This window comes from Calidris pugnax, unplaced genomic scaffold (assembly GCF_001431845.1).
Source record: "Calidris pugnax isolate Ruff unplaced genomic scaffold, ASM143184v1 scaffold69, whole genome shotgun sequence".
NCBI lineage: Eukaryota > Metazoa > Chordata > Aves > Charadriiformes > Scolopacidae > Calidris > Calidris pugnax.
In genome coordinates this window covers 2,950,877-2,969,884 of record NW_015090859.1, presented here as the reverse complement: position 1 = coordinate 2,969,884, position 19,008 = coordinate 2,950,877, and the positions used below count along the sequence as shown (strand labels likewise).

General features: G+C 41.8%; 1 protein-coding gene across 1 annotated transcript in view; it reads left to right on the top strand.

Annotated features, from left to right (window-relative positions):
- Nucleotides 1–19,008, top strand: part of COL4A2 (collagen, type IV, alpha 2) — a 153,936-nt gene that overhangs the window by 59,475 nt on the left and 75,453 nt on the right. The gene's annotated exons all lie outside the window — the stretch shown is intronic.

Sequence of the window (19,008 nt, the reverse complement as noted above, 5' to 3'; positions counted from 1 at the left end):
ATTTGCATGAGCCCACCTCTCCAGCCTGTCCAGGTCCCTCTGGATGGCATCCCATCCCTCATGGATGGCTCCATGCACAGAGTGAGGAGCAGGAGGCCACCAGGCCCCAGTGCTTGCTCCTGTCCCCAACAGGTGGCAAGGGTGCTGGGCCAGCAGCAGTCCTTGCCAACCTCCCCATCTCTTTTTCCCTTGGTCCCCACATACTGGCAGCACAGCTCATCCAGAGTGGGAAGTGTCAGGATTTTCTCAGGACAGGAAGAGGAGGGGGAAAAGGAGACACGATGACGGTTCCCCGGGATGGTGCCTAACACTTGCTGCTCTGTGGCCAAGGCAGTTGCAGTCCTCCTCCTGCCCCTGGCCTCAACACTGCCGCCATCATGTCAGGGAGCTGCTCACCCCTGCACAGGTTGAGCTGTTTTCTTGGGCCTGGCAGGCGTGTAGTGGCATATTTTCTATCCATCATGATGGCTCAAGCATCTCTTGAGAAGGGGAACGGTATGTGTTGGAGTGATGTTGTTAAAAACACAGGGCATCTCCATGAGATCAAGCACCTCCAGGGCCTGATCTGCAGTGGTGACCCCAGTCAAGTGTGCTAGAGAATGGGCTAATGCTTCTCCTGCCCCCTTAGCTGCCATCCTCCAGCATCATACCTCTGAAGCCACCTGAGCTATTTCAGGTACATGGAAGTAGAGAACGGGTCAGCTGGGGTTAGTTCAGATCCGAGGGTACCACCAAAGCCAAGGAGGAGGGGGTTGCTTCATCAGGTAGCACCCATTGGAAGGTTTTAAACTGAAAAAGTGGAGATTTAGATTAGATACTAGAAAGAAATTCTTTCCAGTGAGGGTGGTGAGGCACTGGAACAGGTTTCCCAGAGAAGCTGTGGATGCCCCATCCCTGGAGGTGTTCAAGACCAGGCTGGATGGGACTTTGAGCAACCCCGCCATGGCAGGGGGGTTGAAACTTCATGATCTTTAGGGTCCCTTCCAACCCAAATCATTCTATAGTTCTATGATTCTATGATCAGAGTGCCCTCTGACCACCCTCTTTGGTGGTTACAAGAGGTGACTCTGACACTGGCCCAAGGGGCCAACATTGACAACTGAGTGGGACACTTGGGTTTATGCCCCACCATGATACATGGCGTGCAGAACAAGAAACATGCAGGGGCATGGTGATCCTCCCCCTCAGAGGGGACACATAACCCTCCTACCACAGAAGTACTCTCCTCTCTAGGAAAGTACATATGTAGCCATCAAAGATACATGTTGCAGTCAGGGTAATAATTTTATGAAGTAAGGTAATTGTTTCTGCTAACCAGTCCCGATTGTATCAGTCATAAATGCATTTAATCTTCAAAACTTCTGTGAATAACTTCAGTGTGTCCTGCCTAAGTATGACAGTTTGTCCCCTCATGTTTACCGAAACTAATTAAATGCTAAATACCATTCTCAGTAAGCACACTTTAAAAAAGATTATTTTTATCTGCTTGAAAAGCCCCAACACTCTGGTATAAATATACACATCATATTGTCTGCGGGGTCTGTGGGCTCAGTGCATTTACACAGCTGCAGCATGGGTTGCTGTTTACTGTACCCCTCGCAGACATCATGTCCTGACTTTTCCCTGTAAGGATTTTCCTTCTCTATCTATTCTTAGTCCCAGGCGGAGACCTGCCCTGATTTATATACATTGTGTGGCTTAACTGACTTCAAAGATGTTTTGCATGATGTAAATCAGAATGCAGACTGGCTGAATACACCCTCCTGCAATAAGGCATAATTGTATAGCTAAATGTGTTCCTGCCTCTGTGTGCTAAATCAACAGGAGTCCTTTTCATTTTTGTGGGATAAACATACTTCTCTGCCGTGTATTTACAATCTCTGGAACGCTCATGTGGCCACTTGTAAATCCTTTATTTCAAGAGACAATCTTTGATGCAGAGATCTTTCATACTGTAAAATCTCTTTCATACTCCTAATTCTCTAAACCAAATTGTGTTTAAGATCTCAAGAAGTGTATAGGCTGCGTGGCTGTTCTCCATGTCTGGTGGAGTACAGTTTCTTTTTCAATTCAGTTAAAAGCATTCCCATAATGAAATTCAACACCTAGTATTAGTTTATAATTGTTCATCTATTTCTGCAGTTTGTTTATTCAAACATCTACCGCAGTTTTCAGAAAGAAGATTGGTCAGTTTGTGTTTTCTCAAGTATTACAGTCTATTCTTACAATCAATTGAAAAATAAGTCAAACTCAAGCTTACCACTTGAAAATAGCCATTTAGTTCAAGGAAGAACTTTCTTAAAAATCACTCACTAGGAAACATATAACATATAACATATAACTATAACATCTATGAATTAACCGAAGGAAGAACTTTCTTAAAAATCACTCACTAGGAAAGCAAGTCAGTCCTAGATTCCTATAACATCTATGAATTAACCAACCTCTTTAAACGAGTACATGATACCCTTTGAGCATGTGTTGTAAATGAATCCCTTGAGCTGCAGGCACATATAAAAAGGCTGCGGGAGGTATCCCACCCCAGCTGTATGCCTGGCGAATAGATCGCAGTAATTTCCATCAGACACAGTTGAGTTGAAGCCCTGCAAGAAGAGCATTTCTAGTTTGACCATTAGTTCTCATGGTTGCTGGTCTGATTAGCTTTCAGAACTGAAATTTGACAAAAAGTAAGGTTTGGCTTTTTAAGAGCTAAGCATGTAAGAATTCATGAGAGGTGCACAGCATGTTTTGTAAGAAAGCAGAAGTATCACAGGAGGATTTTATTTTCTTAGATCGGGGAAGACCCAGGTGTTTTAAATCAAAGCTACAACATTCATACATATATACATACATACATACAGGAATGAAGACATTCCTGAGGGTCCAGGAGGGAAATACTTAAGCTTCCAGCTTACCCTTCTGTGAGAACCTTTCAGTTTCTTGTAATGGAAATAGGAAATAGCTATCTTTGCTTAAATTTGACTTTCAGCGGAGAATAGAGATAAAGCCATCTGGAGATACTGATCTACTACTCCCCAAAGCAAAATAGCATCAAGACTTCTTTCTTAGAAGTGCCTCCTTCCATGGGTTCAAAGATTTTGGTGTAATTATAGAACAAGCAGAAATTTCTTTGAGTTCATTAGAATGGGGTGGAAGGAGGAGAGGGTGGTAGTCAGAAAGAAAAATTGTAAAAGTGTACATAGTGATATGTTAGTCAAGCAATTCAAACAATCCACTAATATTTAGATACTAAAGTGTCATGAAGTAAGCAGAGACAAAGCAACGAAAACCTCAGCAATGAACTGTTATTAAGAATCAGTGATTGACAAAAACATTTTGTCTTGTAACAAGGAATTTTTCCCTGGGAGAGGAAGTGTTGCACAACCCGTAAACACTCCAGGATGCAGGAGCATCGGCCAGCTGATGACTGATGGATTTCATTTACTTCCTATCTTACTTCTGAACATTCAGACAGACGAATATGCTAAGAATAAATTCTGGTGGGGGCTGTGAAACAATCCCCTGCTTTGTTTATGACCCTGAAACTCAGGCCAGTTTAGTCTACATCCAGTGCATATGCCTTTGTGCGATGCCATGGTGTTTGTAATGCTCTGTTGGCTCTTACCAGCTTTTAGCCTGACATTTCTGCTTCTCTGGCTTCTCTTACAGCCAGAGTCAGATGTGTCGCTGAAATGATGTAATCTCCTCTGTTGCTGTCAGTGTGATATGTGTTTTTACTGCTTTGTGGCTGGTAGATACGGAGCCTGAGTAATATGAACTGCGCATTTGCTTTCCGTTATGTGCTACTATGTGTGTTCCTTCAGGATGTTGTCACTTTTATTGCTACATTACAAGGTCAGTTTCTGTGTTCTGCCCTTCACCTTTTGGTTTGGGTTTTGTGTATCTCTATCGCAACTGGATGAGATCCCTAGGGATAGCCCCTTTGCATTTTTCCTCCCTGTCTTTAACCTGAATCTTTAGGATGCTAAATTGCTGTCTGTTGATATTCAGAGTGGTTGAGCTATGGGTTACCTGAGCTGTTGTTAGAGCTTTTCTAATGGACAACTCTGAAAAAAACTTCATGCTTGGGTGAACCAAATGTAGAAATGAGAAGTTTGAGCAGAGCTTTCCTGAAAGCTGCTCAAGGGGAAGTTACCTCATTTTACTCCTCAATTCAACTTGCTTCGCTTTCAACTAAGGCAGCAGAGTCACCACCTTTTCCTCACCTTCTCTCCATGTTTATCTCAGAAGAGAAAGCAGTCAGCAGCACCCTGGTACCACTAAATAGCTCTTAGATGGGAGTGCAAATTCAGGTACGAAATCCTGACCTGCTTGTCAGTCATTAATCCTGTGTAATACACATCTTGTGTAATCCAGGATTGTGTATAAAAAACATTTAAAATTACAACTATTCTGACTGTTATTCCCTATATGCATTATTCTGTACTTCTACTACAGCCATCTGCATCCCCATTTGACCATAAAATCCCTATTTCACCAGTTGCCCATCCTTTTTATAAATAATTCAGCCCCTGCTTGTGCTGGTACCCAATCTTTCTGTGCCACCAGGGCCCATCATTTCCCTCTGACTCCCATTACCAATCATTTTCACAAACTTGCTTCTGGTTTCTTGGACACCTCTGGCTGGCAGCCTATACCAATCTCATCATCCAGCCTGGCATCATCTCCCTGGGTGTGTTCCACACTCACTTGAGAAGGGATGGGAAACCTGCTCTCAGTTTTCCTATCTATCCCAGGCTGGTTTGGAAGAGGAACTAAAGGAACGATTCTCCCAGAGCTCCTAAGCATTGTGGTGGGCACCCACCCAGGTGTCTGCAAAGCTCACACTGCTCCACACAACTAATTGGTGGGGGTAGACAACAGACCCGGCCACATGGGGTGTGCTGTCTTCTCAGAGCTTGGTCCTGCTGAGGATCCATGAGGGTTTGGGCACACTCTGAAGCAATGGGATCATCCTGTGTTTCAACCATTGAAAGTAAAAAGCTTGCTGGGTGTAAGCAACTTTAAAAAGGTTTGTAATTTGCCCAAGTTTCAGACAGAGGTCAAAAGATGCTTCCCAGACACAAAATCCTTTTCCTTAATGGGGCGTAGGGAGGGAAAAGAATCCTTCAAAGAAAGAGGTCCCCAAGGAGACACACCCAGAGACCAGGGCAGACCTATAGCATGACCCAGCACCAGCAGACAGCGTGGGCAGTGCAGGAGGATTGAGGAGTGCCTCAGGCCTTCAGGTTTCTATGTTTACCCTTATGCTAGAAGACTTAGGAGCATTTCTCATCTAAAAGTGGTAACTGATGGTGTGTACCAGCTCGCTGTTTTATGGGAGGGGTGCTATGGAGAAGAGGCAGGTCAAGTAGACTAACAGATAATAACAATTTATGGTTTTCAGAGTTCAAGATTATCACATGTTTAATTCCATGCACCACACCTTCTTTTTCAGATACCACCGCTCCAGTGCATTCTTTCTATGTTAGATTTGAAAAAATTAGAGGGAAGAAATAGTGGGATCCATGTTCTGCGTAGTACATATCAGTTTTGCACATTTGTTTCTCTGGAGAAAAGGGCTGTGAATCATAAATGTTGTGAACAAATGAGCAATCCAAACAGGTGCCGCAGTTGAAAACTGTATGTGAATATACTCTTCTGTATTTTGTCCTTTGACGTTTTTAGCCAGATGTCACACAAGTACTTTGGTACTGCTTTCATGAACACTCCCTTGAAGTATTACACAAGGCTGAGCAATGGAAAGACTATAAATGTATGTGCATTTCCCAGAGGAACTGTGTTTGCCAACCAGTGCATAGGAGCAAAGTGAGCTAAAAGTCAAAGTAGAGGAATTCCTCTGAGCATTTTGAGTATGAGAAGATTTGTAGGGCTTTACTGTAATAACTATAAAATACTTCAAACTGGTTTTTTAATGTCATAACATTATTTCTTTTCAGAGCAAAGTTCGGAAAATTTTGAATGATAGTATATAATTTTTTTAACATATCACGGCTCCTTAAAATATAATGGAAGGACCGCTAAAAGTTCAGAGAAGGCCATGCTGTTTACCCATTTTCAGTTGTTTTCTATGTATTGGGACAGAGGCAACTTTGCATCTGAAATTAAATGCAATACACAAAATAAATATAAGCCAGACGTGACATCAGAAAATGTGGATGGAAATAACTCTTGCTCTTACCAAAGCTATTTCTGGGATAATGTCCTGCTAGAAGTCCACACATAAGATCTTTAGAATAGGGGTTCCTCTTTCCAGCACCATAACATTTGCTGGAAAAAGCAATTCAGTGCTTTTGGTCCATGATGGAAGTAATAGGAAGTTGGTGGAGGTTTAGGATGTTTCTTTGAGGAACAGGTCTCCATGAGACCCAGAAGAAAAGAGATTTTTTTTTTTTTTTTTTTTTTTAAGAAATGATAGATTGCCAAGTTGTCTGACCTCTCAAGAGAGGAAGTTGGGAGGACAGTTTAGTAACATTTTCTTTCATTCCCGATGTGGAATAAGATCAAAAAATATGTATTTTAAATTCCGCTAATAGCCTTATCTTCTCTAAACCATAAGGTACTGGCAAAATAACAGCACAAGTAAACATGGCTCTTGATGCACCACATTAAAAAATGGCTTTTGTTTATGAAAACGTTTTTTGTTGTAGAAACTTGTGGGAATAATGTTGTATTAATGGTAGGATGTTGACCTTTTCCAGCTATGGAAGATAGTCTTAGAACAGGATCCAGGAAAAACAAACATGGAAACTACTTAACTCCTTAGTTGTGTGCACGAAACTTTGTGAGGAAGCATTATTTAAAGTTAGGCTATTGTACTTACAGATTGTGTCATTACATTAAAGTGCCACACACACACAACCGTTTTCACTAAGCACAAAGTTATCTAGAGTTTAAGGGAACAAGTAACTTCTGTGAAGAAGAATATTGCTATAATTTCATGTAATATATGTAAAAATATGCAGTCCTGCTATTGTCTGTGTTTTGTCTACATTTATTTATAGTCTCCCAGGTCAAAAGTAGGGCAGATCTTCTCCAGATTTTAGGGTACACAGTGTAGTGCTGCTGAACAAAAAGTTATACTGAGGAAAAGAGTGAAAACAAACAAATTCACTGTTAATTTGGACTTGAGCTCATGGTCCTCTTGTAGGGTAAAACTGTCTCCTGTTCTTTCATAAGTGAAAAAAAAAACCTCAGGTGAACTCCGCAGAACTTGTGTATGCGACCCTTGCTGTAGAGTCCACCTGCACCTCTGCTAAATTCACTCCTGAACTGAGGGCTACCCACAAAACTTAAGGGCTGCTGACATCCACTCAAGATCTTAGAGTTAGGTCTGGGAGGCTTACAGACGACTGTTGGTAGTTTCCATGTGGTCTGGAGAGAAAGTGGTGAAGGTCCATGGCAGAGGAAGAAAAAGAATACTCTCTGATCTACCCGTGCACCATGTCTTCCTCTTTTTGGACTAGTGGTAGTCAGATGCCCTGTAGGTAGTTTCTATTCCATTCCTGTTCCTGTGCCCAGATGTGTTTCATCTAAAGCCTCTCTGATGTCAGTAGATAATAGGAAAAAGTATCTTACAGGTCTTCTTACAGGGTGATTATTGAATAGCAGCATCAGCTTCAAGAAGAAAATGGAACTAGCCCAATTAGTATCAGCTGGACATCTCACCCATGGTCTCCACGAGGTCTCATTCTCCATTCTTGTTAATCAGATTGCATTTAGCTTTATGAACAAAAAAAATAATGCAGATTTTATTAGTATCAGGCAGTTCTAACCTTTTCGGTAAACTCTGCAAGTCAGGAGTATGCGAGGTGAAATCAGACATTACTACAGTGTACCAATTCACCTTTTAGAGTGACCCATGCCCAGCAAACAAACAAAATCAGAAAAATTGCTTTAAAAATAGTTTGGGTTTTTTTCCCAAAGAACTTTAGTTGTGTGTATTGTTTGTAGACAATGTGTAAGTACTACCTTTTAATTACTAGAAGTGCACTGTTTATCATTCTAGGGCTCTCAGGCCTAGTGGGACAATAGGTACTTTAATACACATAATGTTTGTTGGTAGAGAACCTCAGCTTTATGCTTTATGCTTGCATAACTTGGGAGTATATGAGAAGTTACTAGCAAAAAATGGAGGCAAAAGGATTTCCCTCTCCATATACTATAGTAAGTTGTCCCTGCTCCTGAGGTGGCAGCCAGCTCCTTGGCAGCCAGCTCATGAAGCAGCAGCAGCTAGTTCTACAGCTTCTGTTCACCCTACTTCAGTGAATCAGCACTGATTTCAGCCCAGCTGTATGTACTTTCAATGGTTCAGTAATTAGTACATGAGTGTCTGAGTTGTGCCCACAGCCAATGAATGAGCAGAAATGAGGTGCAGGAGTTGCTGCAACCTCCAGACAGGCTGTCCTGTGTTGGGGTCTCAGGAAACATTGCTTCCCTTCTTGGCTTAGCTTCAGACTCTTGGTGTGTTGGAAGGGAGGTCATATAAGGGGAATCTCAAGAGCTCAGTTCTCTTTAGTTACTTAAATAAAATGGATTTTTGAAAGTGTTCAACAACGAGTTCTGTCTATTGTGCCCTGACTTTTGATAATTACACTTATTTACTGAGAAATGACAAACTGGGAGTTGAGGGCTCCTTAGAGAACTTGGCCAGGGTTTAATACTGAGTATTTTTGGAAGCTAAGTTCTTGTCTTTTGGTTAACACTAATGTGGTTGAGGTTCTCAACCTTAGTCAAGAAAACATCAACAATTCCCTCCTTCTGCCTTCAGCCCTCTTGTTTGTTTACAGTGAAAGCTCTCTAAACTGTTATTCAATGTATATATATAGTTTCTCTCAGAAGGAGGCCTTGATCTCTGTGATAGTCTGTAGATAGTAAAACTAATAAGCACTTACTACGTTTGACAGGATTTTGGTGTTTTTTGTCTTATGTCCTAGTAACCTGTAAGATATGCCATCCCTGCTACTGTTCCGGACAGAGAAATGTCTAACTTCTCTTAAAGACCTTCAGGGATGGAGATTCCAGTTTTCCCCAGCAAGCTTGTCAACATTTCTGAAGTGCATGTGCTGGTATCTCTCTGCTGCTGTCCCCCTATTTAGTCTTTGCTACTGTAGGCTAGAGAGACCTGACTCATTTATTACTTCTTGGTAAAGCTTCTTATGTCACTGATCATTTTTTGTTATTTCCCTCTTCACTTTTGAAATGCAGTGTCCAGGACTGAACTGACTTGGCCAAGAGCTTATCAATACCGAGAAGAGCAAAGAGATTACTTCATGTGTCTTAGGGGGTGTATATAAGCCTGTCTACAGTGTTCAAAAAATCAGAGGCAAGAAATGTTAGGCAAGAATTGCCTCATTAGATGAGACAATTGTCATTTCCATCTTGGATTATGTTGTTGCCATAACATCTCAGATCAGAGATCTCATCTCATCATCAGATTTGAATCTGGTGTTGGACAAATGTGTATGTATCTGAATATTGCAGTTCAGTATTTAGTGCAACTCGATTGCCAAGTAACTCCTGTTAGTGGAAGCTTTACCTAAAGGATTTAAATCTGAAGAGGTAGAGAATTACTCCGTGGGCTATAAAATTAGCTCTGCAACAAATACTGTAAGAATTGTCAGTCAGTATGTCGATTATCTTGTCCTGTCACTAGAAGGTTTCTTCTGTCCCTAGTCAGAATTCACACCATCCAAGAGGCTCTGAATATTTCTAGAAAGCAGCTGGAAACTGCGGTCTCTAGTTGGGTAAAGGTGAGGAGCATGAGAAGAATGTGACATTCACCAGGAGTTGTGGAAATCTGTGTATACCCCTTCGGGTTTTAAGATCATTTCCCTTATCAAAGTTTGGAAGGAATGGTTACAAAACACAACATCTTGTTTTTATAGATGAGTAATAAATCAAGAGTGAGGAGGTATTAACGTGTAAGTGGCAGCTCTGCATGGACCCACAATAGTTTCTACACAGGCAGCATGATACCTCCTCGACTCCTTCAGACTCCAGAAAGTGAGAAAAGCCTGTTTAGGACTGCCTTTTTGAAGCCAGTCAAAACAAAGTAAAAATAACAGGGATCTTAATCAACCTCTGCCAATTGGCCAAAATGACTGGGCACGCTTTGCTTAGGTCAAAATTTTGCTGGAACATATTAGTGAGTGAGAAGTTCATTTGCAGTGTAACTATGCCAATAAATAGCCAAAACATAACACTTGGAAAACTCAGTAGATGCAGCTACTTTTCCAATGCACTGAGAACTGGGTGGGGGAAGGGGGATTGTGGGAAGGTTTCAGGAGGGGGGGTTGATTGGAATAGTTTTAGTATGATGAGGACTGTCTTTTAGCTAATCAGTTGTATGAGTGGAATTTTATCTCTACTGGGAGGTGAGCTCATTTGCCTTTATTGACCTCAAATCCATGTTTAGAAAAAAAAAATCAAAGTAGGATACATTCTCCTTCTTGATGGCTTATTCTTACAAAACAGAACTGCTTCTACCACCCAGTGTCTCCTGAAAATTAGCTGTGTTTTGATTTCGGTCTGTTTTGTACTTTCTTCTGCTGAAACAAAAAGTGCAAGCCCTCAGATTAGCTCTCTGTATTTCTGGCTGGTTTTCAGTGATGGATTTTAGAGCATCTCACAGCCCATAAAAATTTTATCAAAGTACTCCGGCTACCTTCTTCTTGTTGTTTTCTTTCTTCCTTCCTTTCTTTTAAGACCAGGTTATAGAGTAGAAGTAAGACAGGGCGTCTTATTCACTCTAAGGTTCATTGAAACCCAGCTGGTCATCCATGCTACTAGGCAAGGAATGTAGTGCTTTCCTACTCTGCTTTCACTGCCTGTTTGTTTTTCTTTTTTCCCTGGCTATTCCTGTGCCAACCCCACCCTTCTCTTCTTGCTAGTGCTTTTCTCTCCAGGAATGTGCACCTGATGAACCTGAAGATGCTCTTCTTCCCAAGCGGCTATTTGGCAAAGAGATTTCGGGAGGGTGTGGGAGTGGATGGTGAAGGAGGCAGAAGGAGGAAGATTGTGGATGTGATTTTGTCTAGGAACCCACAGCAGATGGCTGGGACTGAGGCCAGAAAAGGAGATGAGCAGTGGGGAGCAGGAGGGAACAGTGAGCTGGGCAGTAGAGGAAAGCGGTCGAAACACAGCAGGGCTCAGGGTTGCACAAGGGAAAGATAACTTAAGTCCATTCCATGTAAATGTTTACATGGTGGACCTGGTCCTTGATAAGCTGTCATGGAACAGAAGTGGACATGTTTGTGTTCCTCTATCTGTTTGAATAAAGTTGCTGGAAATGGAGGGAATTGGGGTATTGTCAGTGCAATGTTTTGTTTGTCTGATGTCCAGGTTAGGCGACAAGGTCTAACAGTGCCCAGCTCACCCACCTAGGGCAGCAAGCACGCTGTTTAAATAGACAGATCAGTGCTATCTCAGCCCCTTTTGCCGTGGGCAATGAGCACCCAACCCTCTCTCTATGGTGTTGGGGAGGGATTGAGGGGGCCTTTCCTGCCACATTGCCTCAGGGGAGAAGGTGAAGGGGCATCAGTATTATTTAATCACATCTTGAGTTTGGCTGGTCAGCAGAAAATAACCTTTGTTTCTTAGGCACTTGATTAAAAGATGTTCTGCTAAGCTAAAATGAATCTGGTTCCCAAGTCAACCTTTGGAATATTTTCAAGAAACCACTTAAAAATGCAGTGAGGACTTAGCGATATAAATCTTATTTTGGTAAATAAACTGAATCACTATTTTCCAAAGCTGGTCTAGGAGTGGATTTTGCAAGGCTTCCTTGGTGACAGAGAGAGGAGCGGCGGTGTGCACTGGGATCCAGGGCTCTCTCCTTCCATTTTCCCAGGCTGCAGGAAGGCTGCCGGCAGTGGATGGGCTGAGGATGGAAGTGCGTGCTTCTGTGAGATGGAAAAAGTGACTCATCCATCCTCCTCTTTAAATACTGCCGAGGAAGGACAGGGCAGGCTGGATTTCTGTGCCTATCCTTTGCTATAGAGACCTTTCTGTAAAGGAAATGTGGAGGGAGGAAAAGGGAGGGGGTTAGAAGAGCCGGATGCCGGTCTCCACTGGTCAAGAAGCATCTGTATAGCCAAGGGTGAGCCCCACAGCTTTCCCCACAGAAAGGGGGCCTATCCTACCAACTCCATGAAAGGGCAATTCCTTGTGCAAGCATTCACAAACTTTTCCCTTCTGAGTTGGTCACCTGTAGCTCTCCCAGCTGTCACACTGGAGGGTCTACTCCAGGCTGATTCCATACCTCAAGATCATGCATAGAAGTGATGAGGAGAAGGATTTCTTAAGAAGGTAACTGCAGAGAAGACATTATATTTTGTCAGTGTTTCAGATAGAACTCATACATACTGGAAGCACCAACAAAATGAGGAAATTCAAACCTAATGAGAGTGCTACTCTGTAAGATACACTGTAGATTTTACTTCCAGTGGTTTGAATTAAATTTTCTTTTTTAATTAAGCAATTGTCAGTAAAAGGCTCAACCTTGCAATTAAATTGCAGTTTGTAGAAATAATCATTACCAAAAAATGCTAAACCTCTTGAACTTACACACATTAAGATAATAATCCAGTTTGTTCTAAAAGAGCATAATGAAGGAATTCGGTGAATGGGAATTACATAAACTCTTCCATTGGTGTTGAAGGACGTGATCTATAAATTAGGAGATTGAGAGTAAACAGGAAATTCCACAGAACAATTTCAGGATAAAGAAACTATAGCAGCAGATGGAAAGATGTTTCTGTTGGAAGATTTTAGAAGTTGGTTTTGATACCATCTACCTTTTTTTTAAAAAGAAACAACCTCTCCATCTCCACGTTCTAGTTGTGAATTTCAGCTGTGCATTAACAGAGCGATGCTAGCGCCAGCTAGAGCAAAATGCTGCACAGCTCTTGTCAAAAGTTCTTGTTCCCATATACAGGTCACACTTTTTTCCCCTCTGTTTTTAGTCACATTGGAAACTTTGTGGGCATGATGTGTCTGAAAAGCACCCTAAATATATTAACATATGGACAAGCGTGTTTGAATATGTTTGGGTTTTTCTTTGGGCTAGAGCAAGGTAACAGATAATGGAAAGTAAATCTTGCAGTGAAAAATAATTGAAGCCTTTATGCCCAGTGTATCTTATATAATGTAAAGTAGATAGTGGCTTATTTTCTGCTCATTTTAATGGTATGGATCAGGCCTTAGAGATAACTCCTGGTAGCAATTAGTCACAAAAAGACTTAATATTTTTATTTCACTGGCTTTTCAGACAATCTCGCAATAAAATTCAACCTGCTTTCTACAAGGATAGCCACAGAAATATGTTAATACTCCTACTCAATAAAAATAGAGTCTTTCAATATTAAAAAAAAAAAACCAGACATAAATGTTCATGTCCACAAGTTATTATTTTCATAGCAACTACTTTGTAAAACAAAAAGCACATAAAAACAACAGAAGAGAGACTAATTAGCAAATATTTTGAATACTTGAGATAAGGAATCATAATGGCTAGTAGGAAAGAAGAAACCTCACGTTTAAGATAGTTTCTCAGCAAGCTGCATAATAATGTCCAAACATACTTCCTTTTGGCACATGTCGTTATACACAGACAAAGAAACAGGAAAAGATTTTTTTTTTTTTAGTTCCCTGTGTCAGAAGCATACACTGATACTCAGCCATAAAAGTACATTACCCTGACTAAAGAGAAAAAAACAGCCTCAGTTTTATGCAAAGCGCTGTATTACAGCTGGAGCAATGTAACTCTGAAAAGGATGCTTTGGTGGATGAGGTTCTGGTTTTCATCTATACACTGTCTTGGCTCCGTACTACTGATGTGCTCTACAAATGCCAGTGGAGTATAAGCCAACTCGTAGTTGATAAAGAAACGTGGTCCTTTGCTATGCAGAGCGTGGATATTCAAGGCTGCTGTAGATCATGGCAATAGAAAAGCTGCTGGGTGCAGCCAACATTGGGCTTCTCAGTTGTTCTCGGATCTAAATATAGAAAGCTGCCCGTATCACATTTCTCTCCCCGGAGGTGGACCTCCAGAGCGTGGAGCTCAGCAGGCGCGCAAGAAGGATGATGAGCAAATGGGAAAGAACTGTGGGTCCCCTCCTCCACAAAAATGGACACCTGCATGTGAGGCATGAAGAGCTTTATGTGTGTGTGCGTGTGTGTGTGCACAAGACTGCTTACTCATGCTTTTACTGAACAAATCACACTCACAATTAATATGAGTTTACTGTGAAGAAAAAAATACAGCTTTACCACTGCAGAAGATGCTGCCTGTTGAAGTGACAGAGTCTTGAAGAAGGAGGTATTATCCACTGATGCAGCTGGAAGAGCTTTGCCAGTGTTAAGAAGGAAAGGCATGGTGGAGCTGAGAATTAAACTACTCAGGGCTGCAGAGCGTTAGTTAGCAACATCTTAGCTGTGAAATCACGGTGGTGTTCTTAATTTCAGCTTGTTGTCTCCATGTGTCCGTTTGGTACCAGCTGTTTCATTGGAGTTGTGTCTAAATTGTAGTATACTGCAGCTCCTCATGCAGCCAGCCCTGCAGTGCTGGTGCCCCTATGAGCTCTATTCACAGAATCACAGAATGGTTTGGGTTGGAAGGGACCTTAGAGATCATCCAGTTCCAACCCCCCTGCCATGGGCAGGGACACCTCCCACTAGAGCAGGTTGCTCAAAGCCCCATCCAGCCTGGCCTTGAACACTTCCAGGGATGGGGCATCCACAGCTTCTCTGGGCAACGTGTTCCAGTGCCCCCCCCCCCTCATAGTAAAGAATTTCTTCCTGAGATCTAATCTAAATCTCTCCTCTTTCAATTTAAAACCATTACCCCTTGTCCTGTCACTACACTTCCTGACAAAGGGTCCCTCTCCAGCTCTCCTGTAGGCTCCCTTCAGATATTGGTAGGCTGCTATGAAGTCTCCCCAGAGCCTTCTCTTCTCCAGGCTGAACAACCCCAGCTCTCTCAGTCTGTCTTCATAGGGGAGGTTCTCAATCCCTCTAGTAGTCTTCGTGGCCCTCGGCTGGACCCATTCCAACAGGTCCATGTCCTTCTTGTGTTGAGGACTCCAAAGCTGGACACAGTACTCCAGGTGGCGTCTCATGAGCGAAGAGTATGATGAGCAGAGCACAGAGAGATGGAATCCTCCATCTTCATGGGCTTCGTGCTCTTCCAGTAGAGTATGTGGCACAGAAAGGGGAAAAAGGAAGCAAGGAGCACCTGTGTCTCATCCTGATATACAGTAAGGAAATGGGTGGGATAGGCATCTGGATCCAGGAGCAGGGAAGCTTTCCTGGGTCCTTCTCTTTAAATGTAGCCCTGTCTGAAAAGGAGGAGACAAATTCTGTCCCACATATAAGAGGACTTCTTTTGAAGGCCAAATGCAGTTGAGACCTTCCCACTCCCCTCTGAAAATTCCTGAGCATTCAATGCGAAAAATCTGATTTCTTGCCTTGTTGAGATGTGTTTTAAATAGCCTAGAGCTGGATGGCTCTGCAGGGATGCTGACGCCACTCTAAATGAAACTACGCAAGCAATCCGGCTATGATGCCACGTTAATCTCAACAAGGATATTCTTCAAATGCAGCTGAATATTAAACCTATCGCAAGAGCTGGTGTAGGAGGGGATGATTATGCAGTAGCAACTTTGTTTAACATTTCTTCACGTCTGCGGCTAACGCCGAGTTCTTGAGTGCGCTAGACACTACTAGAAAAGGGAAGGATTTTGCAGCTCCTGGCACTGCATATTATATACCAGCAGAAAAAGCAAAGATTTATTTTTGCTTGCTGAATGAGAGAGAGAATGAAGTGCTGAGAGCTCTGTAACGTTTCATACTCTCTTAGACGCAAAGAGCCAGATGAATATTGTTGGAAAGAATGTGTTTATATAAGAATCATATTTATCTCAGAAGCTGGGGTCCTAACATTAGATGAGGCATGGGGTGAAAAAGCTGAGCATGCAATAACTCAGCAAAATTCCTACTTCTGCCATGTATTTGAGTAAGCTTCAATTGTTATTTTTAGGGGGATGTTTTCAGAACACCTTACATACAATTTGTTTGCAATAAACATTTGCATATGGATTGAGAGAAAATACAATGCGTTCATTAAGAAAGCATTGTTTTCCAACTTTGCTTAACTTTCCTGAGACAAACGGTCACAAATGGTACTCTTTAAATGTGTGCATTTGAGGCTTTCAGAAAAATAACCACCCGGCTTTTGGACAAAGTATCGGTCTCAGTCTCAACCTTGCACTACATTGCAGGTTGTTGATAGCACAATCTGGATGGATTCTTCTGGGGATCTCAGAGTACATTCCCATGCTCTTTGACTTCATTGATTTAATGGTAAATGGCACATTCTTGGAATGCTTTCAGCGGAAGGATTCTATATAATACGGATAGGAATAAGCATGTGAAATAGTTTGTATTTTAAGCAAAGCTGTTATTCCCTCTTGTTATATCAGTGTGGTTTCTTTCATTCCCATGTTGTTCCTAAAGCTTGTTATGGTGAGAGATTCTGAGCTATGAGAAACCAGAGTTAAACTAGCTTTTACTCTGAACTGCTTTCTAAGAAAAAAAGGAGAGACATTGGAAATTTTCCCATCGCACATCTGTTAGATGTTAGACCCAAATTTGTTCCCAGTTCAGCTGCACTGGTTTAGTACTGGAGTGGTGTAATTGAACTCTGTGGAGTTAATCAGAGATGACAAGGCAATAGAGTTTATTTCAACATACTTACTGTTTAAATAGGAGTGATAGCTCTGTAGTAAAAAAATAAAATAATCCCGAATTAAGAAAACCTTGTAGTGAAAGGCAGAGAAATCCATGAATCATAGATTTTAACATAAAGAAACTGTAAATGACCAGAAGCTGACCCAAAGACAACCTTATTCTAGCAGACATGCCATCAATCTCTCTTTGCAGTGGGAACTTTTTCTGCATCTGCTGCTGCAAGCCAGTGAACGCCCAATTCCAGCACTGTGTTCAGTCTGTACTACTTTTTCCGTTTTCACTTATTCTTTCCGGCAGAAGTACGTCCAAATCTGAGTTCTGATTTGCAGCGTGTACTCTTGCATTTCAGTTCACATGATGATTACGGAATATAAAAGTTAAACAACAGTAAAGGCCTGTTTAATTAAGATGAATTCTCAAGTTGTTACCTCCTTCACTTTGGTTATCAAAGCCATTATTAGTCAGAAGCTACACTGTCGGGAAGAAGATGAAAAATAAGGAAGACTAAATTTCCCTTCAGTCCCCACTTGGAAAAGTGCAGCAGAGGAAAGGGGAATTTAAGCTGCTCCGTAAAAGCAGCTGAAGAGGTTCCCTCCAGCATGAGGAAATCTTAGGCTGGAATAAGGCCAGGAGAGCCAGCCTGGTGACATTGGCTCCATTCACAGCATAGCAGGTGTAAAAGGCGGGAGACAGCAAGATCCAAACATGCTGTCTTCCAGCATAAAAGCAAAGAGACTGCTCTTGGGTAGCGTATGGCAGGACAAATGTTAACACAGGAAATTTTGCTGACCCGAAATATTTTCGAGACTTGCGATATTTTATTCCTAAATAAGGCAAAACTAAGGGTTTTTTTGTTTCTTTTTTTAAAAGGACTGAGGTTAAAAGACACATGTAGAAAAAGAAATACAGACATGGCAATGCAGCTGTGCTCTGGGCTTGAACCTGAGCTTCCCACGTCTCCTGTGAGTGCTGTAGCCATTCACTAGCACAAGAGTTGGCACCTTCTTTCATTTTGACCAAAACCCCCATTTTGGAATTGGGAATTCTGTCCCGTTTCCTCCTCTCCCCCCACCGACGCCAGTGTCTTCTGAACTGGTCCATTCAAAGAATCCTTTCTGATAGACTGGTGTTTTCAGATAAGAAAACATTCAGCACAATAATCCTAAACAGCTCTGTTTTTAAGGCTGCTAAAGTCTTGCGCTGAACTCTGTTTGGGCTGCTCTCAGAATGGGTGGCTTGTGTGGCTTTATGTTCCCAACTTTGTTTAGCCCTGCAGATCTAGAAAAGCTGCGAGCATGCAGTGGGTGAGCTTGTGTTTCACTTTGGTTTTTCAGAGTGAGAAGAGTAACAAGCTCTTACATGGCCTACTTGGGATCTGTAGGACCAGTAGCACTTAATTGTACAGATTTTTTGGCATTCGTGTCCAGCCTTCAAACACAGTGCTTCACGACCAGGACTAACTGCAGCTTATTCATTGCTTTACCATCCATGGGCATAACATTTCGCTCCGAGTAGTGCTGCTGAGAGCACGCTGTATTCCTGTTAATATTACACGATAGCTTGGGATTTTTTGGAAACCTTCTCTCTCAGACTGTTTATCCATCTACATTGATACTTGTCTGGAGATATGTTTTACAGTCTATTTACTTACAAATGTGTCAGAAAGTTGTTTACCAATAAAACGTGGGTAAAAGTATTTAGTATGTGTGTATCAGTTGCCAATAATTTTTTTTTCTATCCACAATTTTTTAAATGTTAAAAATATATAATAATGCAAAAGTCAATACATTCAAATGATAAAAGGTATGTCATTTATTGGGGTATACTCAGTTTGTTCTGGCTACCACATAATCAAAATAAACTGACAAACACCCCACTTATTTTCCCCATTCAAACCAACAGAGTGCACCATTTGGACATCATTTCCAGAATCTTTTCTCACGGGAATTTTCCACTCATGTCGTGGATAGTCTGTCTGAGCAACAACCGAATGATCAGGCAAAACCACAATGATTGTTGCAGGCATCTGATTATAATTACTAGCAAAAGTTCTAATCCTTATTTCTCCAGCTATGGCTCCAAACGTTTAACTAATAGCACCACACACAAACATTATGATGATTATTTTGGTGGGTTTAGGCACTGGGCAGCACGAACAGATTTTGCAGCAAATTCATGGGAGTGACTCAAAAACTCTTTGCCGTGACTGCAGCTTGTGAGCAATTTTGCAGGAGGCAG